General features: G+C 43.7%; 1 protein-coding gene across 5 annotated transcripts in view; it reads left to right on the top strand.

The window, feature by feature from the left end:
• Positions 1-22872, top strand: part of LOC102698037 (homeobox protein Dlx4b-like) — a 156946-nt gene that overhangs the window by 94501 nt on the left and 39573 nt on the right. For 3 of the 5 annotated variants that reach the window (XM_069185562.1, XM_069185563.1, XM_069185566.1), the window contains 6 exons: positions 5301-5409; positions 6684-6753; positions 11002-11129; positions 15091-15145; positions 15945-16109; positions 22311-22403. The gene's annotated coding sequence lies outside the window, so the exon portion shown is untranslated. The remainder of the gene's footprint in view (positions 1-5300; positions 5410-6683; positions 6754-11001; positions 11130-15090; positions 15146-15944; positions 16110-22310; positions 22404-22872) is intronic. The other 2 variants (XM_069185565.1, XM_069185567.1) reach the window with 2 other exon arrangements.

The raw sequence follows: 22872 nt of genomic DNA on the forward strand, positions 1-22872 counted from the left end.
CTAGCTGAACCATTTAATTTCCTGCTCCACAGCAGCAGCCATATCAACCTGCAACTCACAACTGGCAGCCCACTGGAGCTCAGCAGGTGTGAGCCTGGTCAGTACCTGGATGGGAGACTCCTGGGAAAGCTAAGGTTGCTGCTGGAAGAGGTGTGAGTGGGGCCAGCAAGGGGAGCTCACCCTGTGGTCCACGTCGGTCCTAGTGCCCCAGTATAGTGATGGGGACACTATACTGTAAACAGGCGCCGTCCTTCGGATGAGACGTAAAACCGAGGTCCTGACTCTCTGTGGTCATTAAGAATCCCAGGGCATTTCTCGAAAGGAGTAGGGGTGTAGCCCCGGCATCCTGGCCAAATTTCCCATTGGCTCTTACCAATCATGGCCTCCTAATAATCCCCCTCTATGAATTGGCTACATTACTCTGCTCTCTTCCCCACTGATATCTGATGTGTGGTGAGTGTTCTGGCGCACTATGGCTGCCGTCGCATCATCCAGGTGGATGCTGCACATTGGTGGTGGTGGAGGGGAGTCCCCATTACCTGTAAAGCGCTTTGAGTGAAGTGTCCAGAAAAGCGCTATATAAGTGTAAGCAATTATTATTATTATCAGGAATTGCAAATTCCTGCAATTTCCCTCACGGGATCAATAAAGTATCTATCTATCAGAAGCTAAACAGGACTGATAATTGATCAGTTGCCTTCTTTCGCCATGTCATCATCTTAATCAGTAAAATAGTTTTGGAAAACGTGCTTTTACTACCATGCTGCCGGAATGCACACACGAAGAGATTGCCAACACCTCAGGTTTTGCAAAAAGGTTAGGGAACATGAATTATGCACAGCCTGATACTTAAATTTGGTCATGGTACTGTTCCATGATTATTACACTGTTAATACGTCTGTTAATGAAAACGGAGACTTAATGTCTTCTTCTTTCATGATGCATTACAACGCATGTGATAAGTTGGATCCTGGGTTCTAAGGTAGCTGTGGGTAGTTGGGTAGGTCGCAGGTCATACCTGCAAATGGACTCACTGTAGCCTGACAGACTTTTCTACTTGCATCAATAATTAAATATTATATTCCATAAGGAACAGGATAATTATTTGAACTCTCTATTTACAGTCAGATTGGGTTTTACCACACTCCTCAAGCGTGAAGTTACTGTTCATTTGTTTACATTTTTTTTGTGAGTGTTTTTATTTCCTTTTATTGTCCCCGATGGGAAATTTATTTTGTTGACCGGTAAAAGACGGAACACAATGCAAAATACATTTAAAGCAGCGTGAACCCCTTAAAAATAAGAGACACACATACAGTATGATGAGGAAGAAGGAAAAAATATGAATTTAATTAAAATATCCACTCAGTTGTCCTTCTTTATTATTCCTTTTAGTTTCTCAAGTCATGCGGACCCCAGCCTGAGCAAGTGTCCTTTTCTAAGCAAAAGCTGCACCTTTGCCAGCCTGTTGTGTGACTAACGTCCTTGCCAGGGCGGTGGGTGCCTGTGTGGACATCTTCAATGTGTTGTGGACTCAGTGCCAAGAAATGCTTTCTATCTGTGATGTTTGCGTGAGTCACACAGCAGAGCCCATTTGGGATCTTCTCCCTAGAATTCCCTTCGAAAGTCGTTTCTAGGCTGGAGATGACTCATAAGAGTCTGTTTCCTCCCATGCAGCTGGTTGTAGGGCTTCAGTTTTGCTGTGGAGCTTTTCTGATCTCCCCCTCGTGTGTTCAGCGGCTATCTGCAGGGCCCTGTACAGGTGTCGCCTGCCCCTCCTGCTTCCAGGCACAAGGGGACGCATCAGCGCATCACTACGGCAGGCTTTGCCAAACTGCACATCAACCAGCTGAACTCGATACGTGTTCACATGACTGACCTACTTAAGCACTGCCTGATTTCTCCTTGGGTGAGCCTTGCCTGTTGCCTCAGAATGAATAGTCTCAGAATGAAACCCATTTGGGCCTAAAACATTTCTCAGACTGTAAAACAGATAACAGTTCATTGGTGTTGAATGTAGACCACAGAGACCCAGAATGTAATCTTGAAGAAATAAAAGAATAAGTCAAATCGCACATGAAATAATGAAAAAGAGGATGTTGTGACCAGGCCAGGACTTTATTAACGTTAATTTTAAAAGCAGCGCTATGCTAGTCTCAGAATGAAACCCATTTGGGCCTAAAACATTTCTCAGACTGTAAAACAGATAACAGTTCATTGGTGTTGAATGTAGACCACAGAGACCCAGAATGTAATCTTGAAGAAATAAAAGAATAAGTCAAATCGCACATGAAATAATGAAAAAGAGGATGTTGTGACCAGGCCAGGACTTTATTAACGTTAATTTTAAAAGCAGCGCTATGCTAGTATTGGAATTAAACATTAGTATTAATAGTAGCTTTATTAATGTAGGCATCTATCTTTTACATGCAGATCTGGAGACTGGGATTCATAAAAAAGATATAACCCAGCCTTTCACGTGGCTTAATCTGACTTGGTTCCCGGCTAACTCTCCATGGTCTGGTCCTCTCGCCCAGGTAGATATAGACCTGTCTCTCCTGGGCCGACCACCATCTGCGTAGGGTCTTTGTTTTGTTTTCTTTGTGTATTTTGGCACTTTTCCCCCTTCCTGCTCCAATACGGCTGTCAGTCCACATGGGGGTTGGAGCTGTCTCCCCAAGCAGCACAGAGCAGTTTGCTGATACAGTCCTCATTTTGTCATTAGAGTGTTTTCTGCTCGGTGCAAGAGCTGGAGATCCGGCTTCCTCCCCTCTGAGCAGACTCCAGAGAGCGCAATCTGCTCAAAGGCTTTTAAGCAGGATTTTTCCTGCACTGGGGTAGTGCAAGGCTAGAGAAGCCTGTGCTTTACTTACAGGTAAAGCACAAGATTGGAAGGCACAGGAAACAGGGTGGTGCAGCATAAGGTCACTCACGTTGTTTTAAAGACTGCTGGTTGCAAAGTCCTGTTACAGTACATAATCTTTATAACCTGCAGTGGATGCTGGTTCGGTTATGGGCTGTTAAGAGTAAGCATATTTTCCCCATGTTCGCCTGGGCTTTGCTGCGGTTTCTTCGCAGTTTTCAAAGACATACTGGCTGGATTTGTCAGAGTCTGTGAAATGTGTGTGTGTTCCCTGTGTATGGAATCCCATCCAGGGTGGAGTCCCACCCTGCTTTCTGTGCTTTTGGGATGGAATCCATGTTGTCTTGATCCTCAACAAGAATAAGCAGCTTTCTGTTAATGGATGCATGGTTAACCAACAGGTTAACAGAGGTTAATAACAGAGCTCATGGACTAGTAAGAATTGATCCCTACTATTGATTAACAGAAAAATCAGATTGTTCCTTTATATAAATACAGTGTTTTATTAATTGGCAATTTTGTTTTAACAGCTATTAAAAGTTAATCTGTTACCTGTCTGTACAGATACATGATTTACACAGCCCTGTTTTAATAGCATGGACACTCCAAAATATATTCCATAGCTCCGTGTTTATCCAGCACTTCTTCAAAAGTGAGTATAAAAATCAGTCCTCGGCAAAGGTTTACAGGCCAGGATATAGACCTTACTGAGAACAAACAAGCTACCAGGTAGCCTTAGTTATCCAAGGCTAAGTCTCTGCTTTGTACTGCTGTTAGTCATTGGTTCTGGGGATGATCTGCCAGCGACGGTAAGTGATTGTGACAGGACCAGTGTCCAAGGAAATACTACAAGACTGTTGACTTGGAATCCAGCCAGGGCTCCGAGTTTGTCATTTGGACAATGTCAGCCCCAGGGACATCCAGAGAAAGCCTCCGCCTGCTCGAAACGCCTGAAACCCGCTTACAAGCCAGGACAGCGTGAAGAAGAAGAACCAGTTCAGTGGCATGATGGGCCCGGAATGTCTAGGAGTTCCTGTGCACATCCCGCAGAGCAGCAAGCTCAGCCAGAGCCCTGACTAGATTTCGGAAAGTTTCCTCTCACAAAGAAAGAGAAAATGAGCCATCTGTCAGCCAGGCTTCACTTATTAACGTATTGCAGAGCAAAGTGTGGGCTCAGGATAAAGGATGGAGACATGTGGGAAACCATGCTGAAGTAACGTAGATGCTTAGTCATGGAAAGCCTGAAAAACTGCAGTGTCAGTTTACCGTGGGGGAGTGTCGTGAGTCTTGGGGAATTTATGACTTCTGCTCCTTGTTCCACAGAGTAGTGTGGTCGTCAGTTTCTTGTTCTCCTCCATTTTCACTTAACCCCTTCTGTTTCTCCTTCTTCATCTTTTCCTCCTCCCTCCTTCATTTATTGAAACGAAACCATCAAAGATACTTCAATGGCCTTTCTACCTGGTGTGCAGATCAGGGACCCTTGACAAAATCCCGGCACCTTTCCACGGGGCCTGAGGAGCACATTGCGTGCCCGAGTCCCTGGTGGGGAGGGAGAGGTCTGGGATGGGCCATGACACCCCTCTCCATGTCCTCTTTCAGGGAAAAGGAGAAGGGAGAAGAAAGGAGGCAGGAACACTGTTTGAAGAGGTCTTCTCAGGTGGACGAGACTGGGGTTTTGTTTTTGCTACCTTTGTTAGCTGGAGTGTGAGGGGGAGGGGGAAGCTGGGAGGAGGCAGGAGTGGATTTTGCAAAACATTCCTTGCCCCAGGGGCGAAGGCGTTATTGTGGAGGAGGAGGGGAAGTTGCAATAGAAAGAGGCAGTTGGACCTTTTAAAGGCCTTAGAGGACAATGCTGGCCTGTTCATTGAGGGATATGCCCTGGAGGCTGAAGACCAGGGAGTAACCAGGAGAACTGCATGACAATACCACACCAAACGGTCTGCTCTCGGGAGAAATGTGCAATCAGAGCTAGAAGCTTCCTGCATAGGCAAACACCTTGTCTACCGCTCAAAAGCTCAGAGCTGCCTTGTTAATGTCATACAGGGTTTTACAGTCACAGGTGCATTGAGAAAACTGAAGCTTGCAGTTTACATACCTGTACTAATTTATTAATATTTTTTTTCTTCCTTCGTTTTTCACACTGGTACCAATTTAAGCGCTGAAATTGAGTCACTGTTATCACCATTTGTTTTGTCTGACAAACCAAGTCAATTATTTCACTTTCTTTAAAGAATGACATTTTTTAACTTAGATATTGTTATGCAAGTAAAATTTTTAATTTGATATTAATGTTAACATGATCACATTGATGAGAAGCATTGTAAATCACTGCTTAGAAAGTGTTATTTATTGCAACTTCTAAATGTGTTCTGTTTCCTTGCTGGCCAGATTGTTTAATTACATGCATGATGTTGAATTCTTTGATGTTTTTTTATAGGGTATGATGCTAGAACACATATTTTTCTCTCCTTGCTGTCTTTGCCATGTGAAGGGTGGTTTCAGGAAGTTGGAGCCCAAGGGGAGTCCATTTGTCCAGACACCATCAAGTAAACCATGTTTCCATGACACTGTAACCTTGTGTTTGTACAGCGCTGGTGTTCTTGTGGAAGTTTACCCCACTGTGTCAGGACCCTGTAGTATTATTATCGCACAGAATTGCCTTGAGTGACTCTGAAAACGAAAAGCATGTGCAGAATAGAACAGACATTCAGACATTCAAAAGCAGCTGTTTCCTACCATACTAAACATAAAGGTCTTATACAGTAGGCAAGTATGTCACATGTTAGGAAGTAGCAGATCAAAGTCCTAGTTGGATCTTTAGTGGTTAGTGGTTAGTAGTTGTTTTTTACTGCTTCACCACACCTCTAAATCCCTTTGTCTGCTCAGCTTCTGGCCACAGACAATCCATTAGCCTCCAGTTATTCTGATGCAGAATAATGCGGATTAATAGTGCTAATTACTGCCAATTAACTGTTGTGCTGTGTCAATCCAGGCATATATTGTTTATTTACTTATTTGATTAGGTATAATGATGCTGGATTGAACCTCGCTCATGGTTAAGGCCTCTGTTTCATGTGTTCTGGAAAGGATTGAAACCAGTTGATTTCACTTGAATGCTCTCCAAAGTTTTTTTTTTTCCAATTCAACATTTATAAAAGACACAAACTGAATATTAAATGCAAGTACAGAAGACTTTAGCATGTTCTCTCTTTGCACAGTGTAACACCTCAGTCGTAAATTTACAAGTAAACTACTGTTCAAATGTCTCATGCATCTTAGGCACAATCCGGAGCTACAATATATATATATACATACTATACAGCATGATATGAGTATGAAAAACTGCTCAGTGCTAGGGTTTTATATTAATAATATCTTGGAATGTTAGGAATGCATTTTAGTTTAGGTGAGAAGAAACCAAGCATTTAGGCTCTTTAATGCAAATTGATCCAAATCTTCAAATGCTTGGTCATGATAATGATTTTTAATAATCCATTCACAGTGTATTTTATCTTTGAAAGACAACAGATCATTGGACCCCACCTGTTTTGTCCAAAGTTATATACACAGAGGGAGCAGGGTCTATATTAATAAAACCAATTAAGATCAAAGGATATTATTTATAGAATAGCCTTAGTGTTTCCAGGAAAAGGAGATTAATTTCTTTAAAGGACTATGATAATTAAGCATATGTGCCAAGTATAGAAAGATATTTCTCTGCTTTCTTTCCCTCTGAGAAGAAGAGAATTTGAGTTCTAGCACCCCAGATCAATGTATTATTTTCTTAGTTTTCAATTATTTTTTTTTATTTTCTTTACAGTTGAATTAAACCTATCTTCCCCCTGTTTGCACATCCCCGATGCAGTGAGGACGCAGAGGACAACGCCAAGGTACTGTGTTCAGCTTCTCCTCATTCTGTCGAACCTCTTGACTGTAGAATGCTGCAGCTTTAAGATCTGAGATCCGGAGCCCCTATATTCAGTCCCACCACACCCTGTACAGTGTTGCCCTGGAGAATGTTTGCTAGGGGCACCTGAGACAGTGCCTCAGCAGCCACACACCTGGTGGGAGGCCCTGGGTGTGATTGTGTCATCAGCATGCCCCGGAGCCTCTCTCAGCTGTCATTGAGAAGGACGCCCAGTATTGTGCTGCCTCAAGCGCCGCCCTCTGTCTTGCCCCCACCTGCTGTTTTTGCGCTACCCAGAGAGCCAGATCACACACCCGCCTGGCTTGTAAAACCTTTCCTGCAGCCCCATGTGCTTCCCCCCGCCCCCCTCCTGTGCGTAACCTGCCCTGAGCTCCGCCGCAGCAGGGATAGGCAAAATCCGCTGGTGTTCACAGGGCCTGCACGCTACAGCTCCCACCTAAACACAAAGGCCGGGCTGGTCTTTCGAGTTTGATGAGGTGTATTTGACATGTTCGTCATCATCATCACCACCACCACCACCATGTAAAGTATAGTATTGTCAGGAGCTGGATAGCCAAGAATAATTCAAATTGTTCCAAAGCCGTACCCGAGCAGTGTAGGACTGACAACAGGTCGCTCGGATCTGATTCACGAACGTGATGGGTTTGCTGCTGCAACACTCTATATTGTCTGCTAAAGCAGTTCGCCTTCTCTTGCTATGGTCATGTATTTGAAGATTCTGGTCTGATCAGATTGTGAATTAAAGATGCTAAATGACAAGCCTGGTTTCTTCGCACCCAGTGTGATCTGTGTTAATACCTGCCCAAGGTGTTCTAATACTAGGGAGGCTCTGATTGTTCACCACATACACTTAGTGTAAGTGAAGGTTGTGTCTAAGACATAGGTTGGTATTTTCATAAGACTATAGGTATTTTGTTTTTGCAGTATCCTATTATTAGTGGTAATTCCTACATAATATAGATGAAGAAACTCCTTTTTGTCCTAGTTGGATTCAAACAGAGATGGCTATACAGCATGGTTCAAATCTCCCTGTGGTTGCCACTGGAGGGATCAGGGTCGTGTGTCTTATACACAGGGCTGCTGCTTGGCATATCTTCAGCTGGCAGAGAGAAGCAGTTCCAGGCAAGGAAAGGTCTTCCTCATCTGGTTTCTGGCGCAATATTAACTTTGCTGTAGCTTTCAACCCGCGAAGAGGAACCCAGCAGGTGCCGTGTGCCCTCTTTGGATTTTTCCACGGCTTGGTTCTGCCCATCTCTGCGTGCTGTACCGTTGTGAGGTCGGATTTCTCCAAGGCCCTGACTGCACTCTGTACCAACATTCCCTGCCAGCTGCCTGGACGCTTCCTTTAGCTGTGATTCACAATTTTCTGGATGTTTCTAAGTGCAACCATGAATGGTACATTGTGCACAATGTTTTTATTTTTAAACCATTATTTAACCAGCTAATTCTTATTTATTGTGCCAATCTGCAGAGTACCCATTCTTACAGGAATCGGGGCCATCTGAGCCAAGCGAAGTGTACAGAAATCTAACCAATCTAACTATTTGAGCAACACTGCTGTGATCGGAGCCTGTGAGTGTTAAGGCCCATACAAAGACGGAAGACAATTTGAATAATTTGTACTGAAAGTTTATAAGAAAGATTTGAACATTTTTACTTTTTTAACTGTTGCCCTGGAGAGCAAGGTGTAACTGATGTGGGTGCAGTTTGGTTCAGGTTAACATGACGGTAAGCAGTAGGTGTCCAGGGCGATGAATTTCACCATCAGGTCAGTAGTTTATCGTACCGTTTCATCTACGCAATATGTTGGTGAGCCTAATAAAGGGGATCGAACAGAAGAATGCTCTAGTATAGATCAATTTCCATGACATGTTCGCCTGGAAGTATTATTCCTGCTGGAATTTCCCACATCACAAAGAAAACTGATAATAATTTGTGTTACTAAAGCGGCTGTAAACAGTCCACCTTTTTTTAAACATCTCCTAACTGAACAAAGAACAAAATCACATTGAAGATGATCTCCTGCTTTTTCTCCACCTTACCATGGAACAGAAAGAAACTGAACAAAACGACAACTGGTAGACCCAGCTTCACTTTTTTGTGTTTAAGAAAGGCAGCGTCTTTGGCAGAATGAGTGTTTCTCCATGTCCTCTTTTTGTGCCTGTCCCCTTTTCCTTTACTTTTACCCCTTTTTGTGAGGGACATGGGAAGGGGATGGGAACTTTTGTGTTTTCCTTTTGCCGGATTAATCTCAATTGAAACACTGTCACAACAATTTACATGTGCAAACAATATTTTAGGATGTATATTGCAAAATGCAATAAATAAACCTTCTAAACAAGGAAGCTTAATTAATGGGAGCAGCAAAGCAACCCGTGAGAAAAATTAACCTATTACAAATGTTCATAAGTGGGAATGTACACATTAAGGCCTTTTTGAACAGCAGTACTTGCACTCTTACCTCAGGCAGTTAATGAAAGATACTGATCTTGCTCGCTTATTATGAGTTTCTTCTTACTGATTTAGCAGCAGCTTAAATCACCAGGTCTGCAGCTGTATGATAAAGTAACGAATGGTTTTGAATATTCAATATAAGTATTCAACCGGCTGGTTATTAACACTGCAATATTTTCATCCAAACATTTTTTTCCTCTGGTGTGAGGTGCTTAGATAAAAGTCACTTCTGCTTTGAGTAAAAATCAGTGTTCATCTCTCCTACAGAACCTTCAGAACTGTGAGCAATTCTAAATATCCTTAATACTATGTGTCTGCACATACAGTATATAGTGAAAACAAAAACAAAGAAGGAATAGATGTCAATAGAAATCCATTTCAAAACATTTGCAGATCCATCTTTTACGAAACCAGGTCACATGGAATACCCATGTGTGCAGAGGTCTTCAGCAGAGGTCCTAACATGGCTGAAACTGCTGTGCAATAGGAGTCTAACTCTTGTTAAGAGTTACTGTCCTGTTACAGGAAGAGTTGGGACTGGTGGTGCAGCTTGTTTACCAGAACAAGTTCTTGTTTCTTTGGGTCTGTTGAAATCATTCCCAGACCTGTTCTTTTTTTCTCACAGTAGGAAAGGATTCCTAGTAATAAAAGACAAGTTCTTCACCTCCCCGTAGAAGGGCTTTCAGAGCTCAGAGGATCTCCGCTGCTCCGTCCTGTCTGTCGCTCAAGCCTCCCGGACGAGGGGTCAGCCGGGCGCTGGGACAGATGGCAGCAGCGGGGGGGGGTGGAGGGAGGCAGAGTGAAGCCACAACAGCAGGTCCTGTAACCCGACCCTCCAAGCAGACGCGAGCTGTAGAGGGACAGTTTGAAGGAAGACCTGTCGCTTGGAGTGACAAATACATTTTACAAAAAGGATAAAGGAGCAAGATCAATATCGAAACATCCGTCAGGTGACGGTGTCCTTTTGTCACTCCGAAGATCAAAAGCACTGCTCACCGGGGAGAGGCTAGGTGGCATTGTGGGCTAATTAACGAACCTCTCCACCTGCTGGCCTGCTTTTAAACAGTTTTGGTCTCTGGCTACTTATCCAGCCTTCTGTGGAATTCAGAGAATGTTACACAATATATAATTAGACATTTCCAGTCAGGGCCAATATTGTGTATATTGAATATTAATGCCATAGATTGGGTTGCATGGGTTTGTGCCCTGGTTTTAGCTGTGCAGATCCCTTCAGAAACCCAATCGTGTGCAGCCCTGCACTGTTAATTAGTATTAGCTGCCTTGACATAGTGACAGCATGACTGTAACACAACATGATGCCCCAAACAGAGCAGATTCTCACACACCCAGATACTGGAGCTGTGCTGTTTGCATTGGCACCTCCCAAGGCAGACGCTTATATATAGAAAGCTGAAATTTAGACCAGGGTGGTATTAAAGGTCCTCTGGCTTTGGGTGGACGGTGCTCATTCTAATCAGACAGATTCTGCAGTCTTGAAGGTTTACTGTGATAAACTCTGCTAAAAGCGGTTAGGAGTGTAGTAAGGCACAGGGAAGAATAAATCATGATGAAAGCTTTGTGAAACTATGGCATATCATACTGAATTAATACTTTAACTAGAATCAAACCATATATAAACTGTATGCCCCCTGAAGGGTGTACATATTTAAATTAGTAAAAAGACTATGAGCCTGATGGGGAGATTCTTTTTCAAGACATGTGGGTGATATTTATGGGTGCCTGATGTTTGTTGCAGGGATCAGAGGAGAAAGATCACAAGGTCTGAAACTGGACGGGGTTGTGTCCAGTACTGGCCTCACACTGCCAACACCGGCGCAGAGGCAGGTCTCCTCAGGACCTCCTGGGGGCAGACAGCTGTTGTTGGTAATTAAATGATGTTTGGTCCTATGAGAAAATAATTATATTTCTCCCCAAAGACCTGACCGTTCAGAATATCATGTGCCTCCAACAGGCTTGTGGTAGTGTTGTTCTTTCCCTGTCTAATGAGGTCACCGCTGGGACTTTCAGCTAATGGAGTGGAAATGTTTGTTGGGGGAAGAGGGAAAATATATCCTGTTCCTCTAGTAAAAGTTAAGAGATCTGTTTGTTTAAAAATAGAAAAGGCTGTCTGTGTTCGTTTTGCAGTTCTTCAGCTTTTTGTGATAGTTTAGACGACTTAATCACCCAATTTATCATAATTTGAGGCTGTTTAAAACATATTTAATTGAAAAAAAAAATATGTCCTCTTCTTTTTTTACTTACCATTTCTTGCTGTGCTGTATGTGTGCCCTCACCCGGAGGACGGGATGGTGTCGTGGGTAAGTCTTTAGACTCATGGGTGACAGGTTGTGGGTTTGAGTCCCTGCTTGAGACACCGTTGTTGTACATGAAGTGAGGTGCTCCAGTCCACCCAGCTGTGTGAGTGGGGACAAGGATTCCTGGGGGTTAACCTGCTTGGGACCTTTGCCCCACCCAGGGGGGCGTTATGTGCCCTCTAGTCCACTAAAACACCACAGAAACCAGGATGGGCTCTGACCCAGTGAGCCACTCTGCTCTGGTACTGACTCTATCTTTCTCACTTTCTCAGTAGGCAAGTTACGCTTTCATAACTATCGATCAATTCAGCAGAAATCGTCTTGTTGTGGGCGCAGTTTTGTGCACTACTTACTTGCCCTTTACTGCCCACTGTCCTATGAGTCTGACCTGACAAGGTGACATGATTTCAAATCTGTTGCCTCACGCTAGCAGTTTTCCTCCTGGTATAATGTGGCTACTGTAATATGTGCTCAACATGAGTAAATGCATTTATAATGATGGAAATGTATTGTAACGCTTACGGCCGACAAGCACTGTGTGTAAGAGCCGGCATACCAGAGCGGGTGACGTCACCGCCCTTCCCTGTGATAGCAGGACCACAGCTACTGGGCTGTGGAGAGATCTCTCTTTAGCTCACGGGGCTAGGTCGCTGCAGAGAGACGCGGAAGTCCCGGGTTCGAGCCTCCAGTCGGGATGGGGCCGTCCAGATGCGGCAAGGGCGCCCGCCTGAGCCCCCGTTGTGTTACAGTATTTAGTTCTTAATTTTCTATTGCATGCAAAACTGGGTGGTAGTAACTAAACTGCATCTGTGGGCATACTCATTTTCACAATAAACATTTGGCCCCGTTGCTTAAAATGGAGAATCTCTAGCCGAGTTTGTAGAAGAAGATAAAAATGTCCTTCAGCCACTTCAGAACGCAAGTGCACCAATGTGAGAGCAAAAAATGTCAAAAGTGATGTGAAGGCGTAAACTATTTGAAGACATTAGTTTGGAGGTTTCCTTGGTAATGAGAAGTACTTCAGGCGGAACTGTAAAGCAGGCAGAGTTGGGGAGGTCACTGTTTTTTCCCATGGAATACACTTGATCAGACTGGAAAACTGGTGGCACTGGTTTCCCTCATCAAATTATAGAAACAACACAAGCCAGAAGGTCTGTACTGGTTGATGGGATGTGGAGAGGTAGGCCACACATCCACACAGAAACGGCAGCTGCCTTGACAGTCAACCTTTTTGTAAAGCACTCCCCTAAGGAAATCTGACTCAAAGGAATGCAAGGCGTTTTCATTTTTATTGCTGCTGTTGCACTGCTTTCTGCAGCACACAGTGTGGATTTAATGTGACAGAACAATACCTGACTAAACTCATTTTCAGTCTCATCTTCCTTTTTTATATTGATACTCTACTATCCTTTATGTCTGAAAGACATCATAACTGGGCCACCTCTTCTTAAGAGCGTGTTAACTGTAGAGGAGCTGTGGAACTTTACTCAGAACACCATACAGTTTTCATCCTGATTTTAACAATTCATTTGATTTCGACTTTTTTTTATCATTCTGTTACAGCATTTCTGTTTTTAGTAGGTTAAAATCCAAAGAACTTTGTCGATTTTCCCTTTATTTTGAAGTGAAGTTACCCGGAGAAGTGCTGTCACTCCATTGGCTCTGGGATGTGTATTCTGTTCCTGGCCATATTAAAATGAGAAACCTTGACAGAGAGGAAAAAGCAGTCAGCAAACCTTAAAGCACAAAGGAGAGAAGACACACCACAGATTTAGCTTGAGGATTGGCCTAAAGTACCTCACGGGCCCTGACACAGAAGCGATGCAGATGCCTGATGTTTGTGCCTTGGGTGTGATGGAAGTTTTTTGGCGAAAACCTGGCCAATTCAGTTCTGTCATGGGGTCTGCAAGACAGTAGTAGATTCCTCTTGGGAATGGGGTACTCCGAAGGTCCCAGCAGTCTCAGGGCCGAAATTGTTTCCTTTTCTTACTGGGCTTTCCTTTTTAGCGAAATGAAGATTTCCAAGTAAGGATGTGTAAACATGGAATTTTGTAACAGTTCCTGGAACACTGCACTGCCCTGATTATTTTGAATCCAGTGGTGCGTGGAAGCAAGTCTTTTTGTTTGTGTCTGGTTTAAAAAAATAAATCTTCCATCTTTTTTTTTTAGTTTTCTCTCTTTTTTTTTATCCTGTCGGACTTAGTTTTCCCTGCAGATCATTCTGCAGAACTACAAAATGCTTTGTGGTTTTGGTGCTTTCCGCATCTTGTGCTACGAGCTGAATCCAAACCCACAGTCAGTTTTTAACCGAGCCTTGTGGCGCTGAGCGGCTGATATGGATGTGATTTTTCCTGGCAGGTGCCCATTGCTCCCAGGGACAAGTCAGGTCTTGGGAGCTGTGGAACAAGACAAAGACCCCTGGCCTCTCCACATCAAATCTGAGGCAGCGTTCTCTCATGGCTGAGATCTGTTTATTTGTCAAGAACAGCACCTTGTGTGCTCTGTTTTATTCCCAGGCTCCTAACCGCTAATTTGTAAATTTGAAAATGAGGAGCATGTATTTTTCCATTAAAGAGAATTAAAATTAATTGATGAGAGCCGTCTCATGAGATTGCCCTATGTTATACTGAGTGCTGTTTTGACTCATTTGTTTTTTTTTATCCAACACTACCTATTCCTCACCTTGTTAACCTGTCATCAGACACTCTGTTGTAATTAGGCCTGCTCGTTGTGCCTCAGTCTGTCTCTGAGTTCCTTTATGTTTTCCTTCAGCTGTCAGTGATTTCTCATGGTGATCCTGGTGTGGACTCCCACTAGGGGTGTAATTATGGCAATTTCAAAAGCTTTATTTTTTTAGAAGCACCGTGTTGTTCATGTTGTACCATCAATATCTTAAAACCTAAATGCTCCATTTATGTATCAGTTTTCTGGTGACACAAGCACAGTAGGGCACCAGTCATCTCAAGAAATAAAAAAAATAAAGGTGCAGTAATACTGGACTAAACCAATGAGGGAAAGATTAATTATTCAGTGCAATTTTTTCTAAAATATATAGAAACACATACATGTCATTAATATATGTAATAATAGGGCATTTTGAAAATAAGCTGTTGTTCAACAGTTAACTATGATCATAAAAAAGATAAGGAGTTTAAAAACAGTGGAGCAGCTGCTGCACTCTAAAACAAAATCATTCTATTCATTGAATGTTTAACATCATAAAAAACGCATCTTAGCACTTTTACAGATATGTGGAATTGGCCGTGAAGCAAGTTAGTGAACAAGCCAAAATAAAAGCAGTTGTGCCTTTTGGAGACTGAAAAATCTGTTTCCTTGTATCCAGGGTGTTTAATTAGACACAGAAGGAAAAAGTTCCCTGTGGAGCAATATCGAGGGAACTGCATCCAGTGTGAGATTCTGCACAGGTGTGGATGTGAGCAGGTCCACCCTGCCATACGCACACCTCTCCAGATGAACTCTCCCCATTCACAGCCCCCTCAACCTGTTCACATTGTCTCTCTTTGGCACAGGCAACTGCCAAGGTGATACGATTACAGCGCGGAGAGTGGGCAGCTGAGCTCGCAGGTGAGCAGAGCGAGGCAGTGTACTTCATTTACACCCCAGCTCGGCCCCGTCCCTCGGGAAAGAGCTGCCAGAGGAGATCGGCTCTTTATAGACCTCAAATGCTCACCCTATCAGCTCCCTTTGTTGTGTTCCTGACAGTGTCTCACTGCTCCAGCAAATTAACTATTTCTTGATTCGTTTTTTTAGGAAAATAAAAAAGCACCATAATGTTCGTGTAGTTTCCAAAATGAGCCTCTCTTTAATGTTATATTATGTACAGTAAAGATGGGTGGGAAAACTCAAAAATACATTTCTAGCCACCAGAGCTTGAATGATTTGTACTTATGCCATTGTTTGTTGGATTGTGATAATGGGGCAGTAGGTTTTATATTAATGTATATACGCATAAGCAAAACATCTTTACCAGCCATATGATTGTTGTGCCAAAAGAGATACCAGTACTTCAAGCCAGTCAAACAGGGAGCTAAATGATGTTATCCTCATTGTGCACTTTAACTGGTTTGAATCTAATCTGCCTGTTCAATAACCTCTTACCAAATACATAACTGACACTGTGTCAATATTCAGTCCAACGTAATGTGAAAAGCTAACTGCTAACTGTAAACTGTTAATTGCAATATAATGTATCAGTTTACAATTTTTAGTATATCTGCTAAGCATTTGTTTTCTTCGAGCTACTGTAGACGAAAGGGTTAAGATTTGCGGGATTTTGTTTTTTCCAGAGTGGTTCCCAGGCTTTGTAAATGAGTGTTTATAACCCCATGTCCCCCCTCTCTCTCTCTTTTTGTGCCGTGTCCAGGTGTATGAAGTCTGGCTAGGCCTTCCTGTGACATCCTCCCCACCACCCACACCTGAGGCAGGGCAGCCTGTGATCTCCACAGATTCTAGCCATTCCACAACTTCAAAGCCACTGTGGACACAGCCTGGCGCTGCAGTGCTCTCGCTGTTTCTGTGGGCGAGCAGGGTGAGTTGGGAAGGAGTCATTCAATAATCTGAGAAAAGGCCCCATCATCCTTGACGAAGGTGAAATTTGTATTTGCGTTTGTCATATGAAAGTAGGAGGTGTTGCCAAGGGTTTAACGCCAGCACGCGTAATACAAGAAATGAGACTTAAATTGGGAAAGGGTTGGCACCCTGCGTCTGGATTTAACCGATAAGTGCGAGGTGAAGAGAAACGGGAATGTGAAATTCAAACACTGCATTCTGCATTACCCCCAGAAGAATCTCAAAGCATTTTATTCATGGGAAGGGGACGCACTCCATCAAACTGCAGAGTGCACTTTAATCGAATTCCAGGGTGGTGACCAGCAGCTCCATTACACAGCAGTTCAGGTGGAGGAGTGAGTAATTGCTTCAGCGGCTGAATTAAAGTTCTGGGGGAAGTGAGATTGCCTAAGACCAGAGAAGAATTTATCCAGGACACTGGGGTTTGCAACCCTACTCTTAAGAAAAGCCAGAGGATCTTAAATGACCCAGCATGTCAATTAATGTCTCATTTGAAGGACAGCACTTCCTGCATCACATTGGCCCTGGTCAACACAGAGGGGCACTGGTATTGAAATTCTGATCCACAGGGAAGAGCAGTAGTTACTACTTCACCATACACCTTTTGATGGTAATGATTTTAGTCTGGATGAGGAAACCTATAGGTTTCTTTGTGGCCATCTTCCCAGAATCAATCTGAACGCAATTAAACATCATCTTTGTGAGGGACTGAATGAAAAGAAATAATGAAAAAGAAAGTCCTGCAAGTTTACCTCTAAATTGTCTGCTTTATCCTTTAATGAGTGCAGTTTAGATTTGGCATTATGGTACTTTGAAAATCTGCCACAAAAAAAGGCATTTACTTGAAAGTAAAGAACCTGGGTATTCCTCAGCCAGAAACCCACAGCAGTGAAACACCGATGCAGTCAATTTTTTTAAATGATTGCAGGCCTGCACTCGTTTCCCATGAAGATTCCTGATGACGTGTTTCTTTCTTTGAGATACGGTGGTCATCTCGATAGGGAATGTACTCATCTGTGTCAACAATCCAAATACTTTTCTAGCAGGTGACTTGAGGCTCTAGGTGACACCTGGCAATATTCTCTCCCCTCTCTGGACTGAAGTGCTGACAGTATTTCTCTTAGCTCTCCTCCCCTGCAAATCACTGGGCTACAGAGGGTTTTTTTCTTCCTTTAACCCTCAGCAGCCATATCACTCTGCAACTCACAGCTGGCAGCCCACTGAAGCTCAGCAGGTGTGAGCCTGGTCAGTACCTGGATGGGAGACCTCCTGGGAAAAACTAAGGTTGCTGCTGGAAGAGGTGTGAGTGGGGCCAGCAGGGGGAGCTCACCCTGTGGTCCACGTCGGTCCTAGTGCCCCAGTATAGTGACGGGGACACTATACTGTAAACAGGCGCCGTCCTTCGGATAAGATGTAAAACCGAGGTCCTGGCTCTCTGTGGTCATTAAAAATCCCAGTTTCTTGAAAAGAGTAGGGGTGTAACCCCTGTGTCCTGGCCAAATTTCCTATTGGCCTTTACCAATCATGGCCTTCTTAATAATCCCCATTTATGAACTGAGTGGAGTGAACTGAGTGAGTTGAGTGGAGTGTCCAGAAAAGCGCTATATAAGTGTAAGCAGTTATTATTATTATAAATTACTTCCATATAGATCAATCTTGACAATCTCAGCAGATAGAGAATTGTCTTTTTTTAAATCCCATTAACTATCAATCTTCCTTTGAAGTTGCCTGTCACAACTAGTTGACTGAACTTTAGTCAAGGATGTCTTTCATTCTTTTGCTGACCCTTTTCACAGTTTACTGCTGTAAAATATTTTAGAAGTCTCCCGGTGTTTTGCAGTGCTCATGCACGTGTATGTTTTTTCACATAGCTGCTGTCTTCTGTACCATACCTCCGTATGGTTTTCCATGCTTTCGCTGAATTGCAATACACTTCACTCTGCTTTTCCCATGGCAGACTACAAGAGCAGTTTACTTGAGTTGTTTTCTGAGGTGCTCTCTCTGTGGAATGAGCAGAAGCAGGCAGTGGGGTTGAATACGGTCTACGGCTGCACTAAGGGTGAATACTGGTTGGGAAGAGAGAGGAGAGGTGATTTTGGTTTTTAATTTTGTGTAACTGGAATGAGGAGCCGCTCCTAAAATAAAGCAAAGCAGCACAGCTACAGGATTATCCCTTTAGATGGCAGCTCAACCTGTCTATGTGTGTTTTGTAAATGGACAGCAGAGAGGATTCCCCCACTCAATTCAGGAAGGGTACCTCCACCTGTGGAGTCACAGCGAGCACCTGGTCTTCCCTGGAGGTCTGGGAACAGCACAGCTCTAGATGGGCTGATTGCAGTGGTTCAGCACATTGCACAACAGAGATAAGCCAACAATGAGTCCTTTCAGCTCCGCTGTGCACTCATACAGTCACTTGCATACCCCAAAGGGAGTTTGGGTGGAGGCAGGGCTTGTCTGGAGGGCAGGGGTGCAGGGGTAAAATTGGGGGGGGGGGGGGTGCTGAGGGGAATAGGCTTCTGTGGAATGTGTTGTGATGTGGTATTGACCAGCTCCACGCTAAGAAGGCGTCCTTCATCACTCTCTTTAGAGCTCAGCCAAGTGAAAAGATAGCAGATACAGGCCTTTCACTCAGGTACGCGTGTGTGTGTGCGCGCGCGCACGTGAGACAGTTCAGAGGTAGAAGAGGTCATCGCCATGGCGACCTGTCTCTAACCTAACTGAGTGAACCTATGTCCTGGTGGAATTCTTCAAGTCACTTAAACCTCAGGGCTTGGACAAGGTGCTTGTTTTTTTCATTTATTTGAAGTTTGCTTATGTGAATGTTAAAAACTTTGTTTTCAAACCATTGGAACATTATAGTGGTATGCCTCTGTGGCTCTCCTCATTTCCTATACTTCAGAATACTTTAAAAAAAAGTGTATTATGTTTTTATGCTCTGTCACAACCAAACTCACTGAGGTTAGCTCTCAGTGATCAATTGTTAGTCCTACTAACAAGTTCATAAAAAGAGAACTTTCAAAACAGTGGGTTTCCTTCATTTAGAGGTATAAAACCAGGGTACGTGAATGGACAAATTCAAATTCTCAAATGAATATCTGGATCTTGAGAACTGACTTCAAACACACTCCCAACCTGGGTATCTAAGCTTTCCTCATGAAGAGGTCCATCTGCCTATGACCCAGGAGTCCTCCAGGGGTCTTCACCTTCGCCTCTCCCAGCGAGACACGGCCATAATCCATTATTACACATCATGGAATTCCTCGTTTACCTTCAAAGCAGGAGAACTTTACTCCTGGGAACCTCAAGCCTTTGACAGCCTTTGAAACACCCACTTCCCCTGAGGGGAACAAGGAGGTATTTAAGACCGTCAAAATCACCAAACTAAGAGGAGCGGGATGCACAGCACTAATCTTCCAACTACCCCCCCCCCAACCCCATCCCCCCCCCCCCCCCGTCAGCACCTCTCCATGACGACAGCGGAATGCTGGGGCAAACAGGTGGGGTGTGATGTCACTGTCGCGTCTAATGAAAAACAAAGTAAGAGCCAAAGACAAAGGCTCTGTGTGGCTTTTCCTCTCTTTCTCTCTCGGCTGGAAACGGGTTTGTCAGAAACATGAGGGGCTCTGCTGTCATACCTGTGAGCAAGGTGCTTCACACCAGTCGCTCCAGTGAAATATGCATCTGTCTGCTGCACTTTGAAAGCTATTTGATACATGTTACCCTTTCTGGCCTGTGCATTATCATTTACAGCAATCAGGAGTTCTCACAGCATCTGCGTGTCAATGGGTTATGACATCAGCGCAGGGCAGGGTGATTTTTACGGGAGTGTGGCAATCATTTGGTGACTTTAAAAGCCATTTTTGTATGTTTGTTGCGGTGGAAACGGGCAACTCTGCTCCGCAGGTTAGTGCAAATGGGGAGCGGAGGGGGAAATATACAACAATGGACACACCTTCCACCCCGTGCAGCCAGCTGCCCGCCCTTGTTTGGCTATCCTTTGCTCCTTGTAATCCTTTGTTTAGCCCTCAGAAAGAGAAAGCTGGAGTGGAGGAGTGTTGTGAAGCATGGATCACCTTGAGAGGCAGCACTGTAGCGGGTCTGTTGGAGCAGAATGGCTGCCGCGCTTCACTGGTGGTTGAAGTGGGGCTCCTCTTTAATGTGAAGTGCTCTGGGATCCTTTGGGATGTAAAGTGCTGTGTAAACTGGAGAAACTATTATTTTTGATGTTGTCAAGCGACTTGATTTGTAAGATTAGGAGGTCTTTAAGGCCTGGTGTGTGCTGGTTCTCTTTACAGCACATTTGCTGCTGGATTCTCTCTCTTAAGACCAACCACGAAAAGGGGAACTGCAACGCTATATTTACATTTTGGGGTTTGGAAGAATCAGCATTGATGAGTGCATTCCAAACCACAATGAAAGTAAAACATACACAGGAACTTCACAATCACAATTCCCTTCTCCAATTCACATCGCAAAATAAACTAAATAAATTTCCAGGTATGCACAGCACTATGTTCTACGATTCAGAATGAGGCAACAAAACTTCCGGTGAGGTGGAGCTGCTCTTTGATGCTGTAAACAAGTAGGCTTGTGAATACATCTCTTTTAATCCAATAGAAATATTGCTCTCAACTTTGAGATGGTTTTTGCTGACAAATACAACTTACTTGTTATGTCTGGATACAGATCGCATTGTAACATTTCTGCAGTGAAATGTCAGATGCACAACCTCTATTTATTCTCTTGTACATCACATTACCTTAGTCACTACAGAGACTAGAGAGCAGGAAGGGCCCCATAACCTCACAACTTGCGCAAACTTGTTCATTCACCCGTGGTGAGACTAGGGGTTTGCGACAACATGGAAACTTACAGTACTTTCACAAAGTTCACGTTTTTGTCCTTAATTTGAAATTTGTCAAATGTTTCTATACCGTCAATAAATGTATTTTGTTACTGAGATTTAATAACCAGTTTGAGAAATTGGGACTGCAGTTTCCTTTTAACCCCATTGCTTCAGGCCTAAGACATGTTCTAAATGATTCCAGGCAGACCTGGGCCTATAGACTTCCAATAGAGAATGTGCACGGATGTAGCTTAATAATGGAAATGTATTATTGTTAGGTAAAGTTAGAAAGTGTAATGACTATTATCTGGTTCAATTCTCAATCTAAAACCTGGACAGGACTGGGATTAGTTACTGGATTAAAACACCATTTAGCCTACTGTCATTTTAAAGGAAGCTTCCAGCCTAAGTGGACATGGAATCTGGTAAAGATGGGTGCAGCAACAAAATCCTGGATCTTTTTTAACCTCTTCACAGTGCTCCAGGTCTGACATCCATTGCAGCAACCTCCATGAAGTGTATGGTTACTGTTTTGACTCAAGAGCCTAATTGTAGATCTCAGTGATTGATCACCGGGGTTTAGCAGGAGAATAGTTGATGCCCTTTCCTGTCATCAGAGGCCAGGGAACAACTCGATGAAGACAGAAAAGGGGATACCTTTATGGCCCCTAAATTGAGTTATCTGAGAAAGGTTAGATTTGGACAGCTGTACTGAATGGCATGCTCTTTCTGATTTAGCTTCCGAACACAGGTAGCGCAGGTGTCAGGAGGTGTCAGCAGCCCATTGTCAGCCATAATCCTCTCATTATGTGTCTGTAGCCTCTCTCCAAAGATAGTTTAAGCCACTCTTTGTAACATAAAGGAAGGAGTTATTGGTAGCAGTTTACCCACTTTTAAAAATTGCAATGATCTGAGCATAATTGGTTTGAGAAATGGAGATCTGGCCTGTCCAAATCCTCAACCAGATGGTAAATAATTGCATGCAGCACAGAATTCTTCAGGAACAAAACCTAGGCTCAGTCTTAAATTTTAGACCATCCCTACTTGTGCGCAATTATGTGAATGTGACCGACCAGCCAGTTGGAGGGCTTCTTCTCTGATGCAGAAAAACAGTGCATTGCCTTCCTCTTTTGTTACCCTGTGCTACTCATTTGTATATCACAAAATCGTTCTGATGATCATAAAGCAAGAAATTGCCAGTTGTGAAAAATGAGCGGACATAGGAGAGAGGGGCAGTCTAAGCTGGCTTGGTTTGAAACAAATGTAGTTCAGGAGGAGCTCTAAAGTCTTGATTGTTTGTTTTCCTGTCTATAGAGCTTCAGAGCACCCCCTCCTCCGCCCCACGCTCAGTGGAACACCCCATGTTCTGAAGCAGCGTTCCTTGGGAAAAAAAGCTCCCAACATCAGGTATGGAGGCAATCTCTGGGCTCTTCCTCTCGGGGGCCAGAGCAGGCTTAACCCCAATCTTCTCCATCTGCGTGCAGCACATGCCCAGCTGCAGCTGCTATTGATCTGGGGTGAGAGATAGTGGAAGGGAAATGGCATAATTGTCTTGACTTTCACTGCTGGAATGCAAATAGCTCTCCACAGTCCCTGGATGCAAAGGACAAGCCTCCTGGCTTTCCAGTTACAATTATTCCTTGTGGGCTCTTGCACCTTGACCCTGTCTGGGTCGGTGACGATCCATGGGACTTTTCTTTCTGCTGGCTGGACTCTTTTTTTTCTTCATATCAAACACTGGACAGGACAGATGAAAGAATTCACTGGGCTGCAGGCAAAAAAAGGTGTCGTTGTTCTCCCTCCGCAAATGTGTCGGGGCCGTTTGAAGATTTCTACTGACACTTTCTTGCATGAGCTTTGCAACCATCGTTAATTT

Source organism: Lepisosteus oculatus, chromosome 28 (genome assembly GCF_040954835.1).
Source record: "Lepisosteus oculatus isolate fLepOcu1 chromosome 28, fLepOcu1.hap2, whole genome shotgun sequence".
In the NCBI taxonomy this organism is placed as follows: Eukaryota; Metazoa; Chordata; class Actinopteri; order Semionotiformes; family Lepisosteidae; genus Lepisosteus; species Lepisosteus oculatus.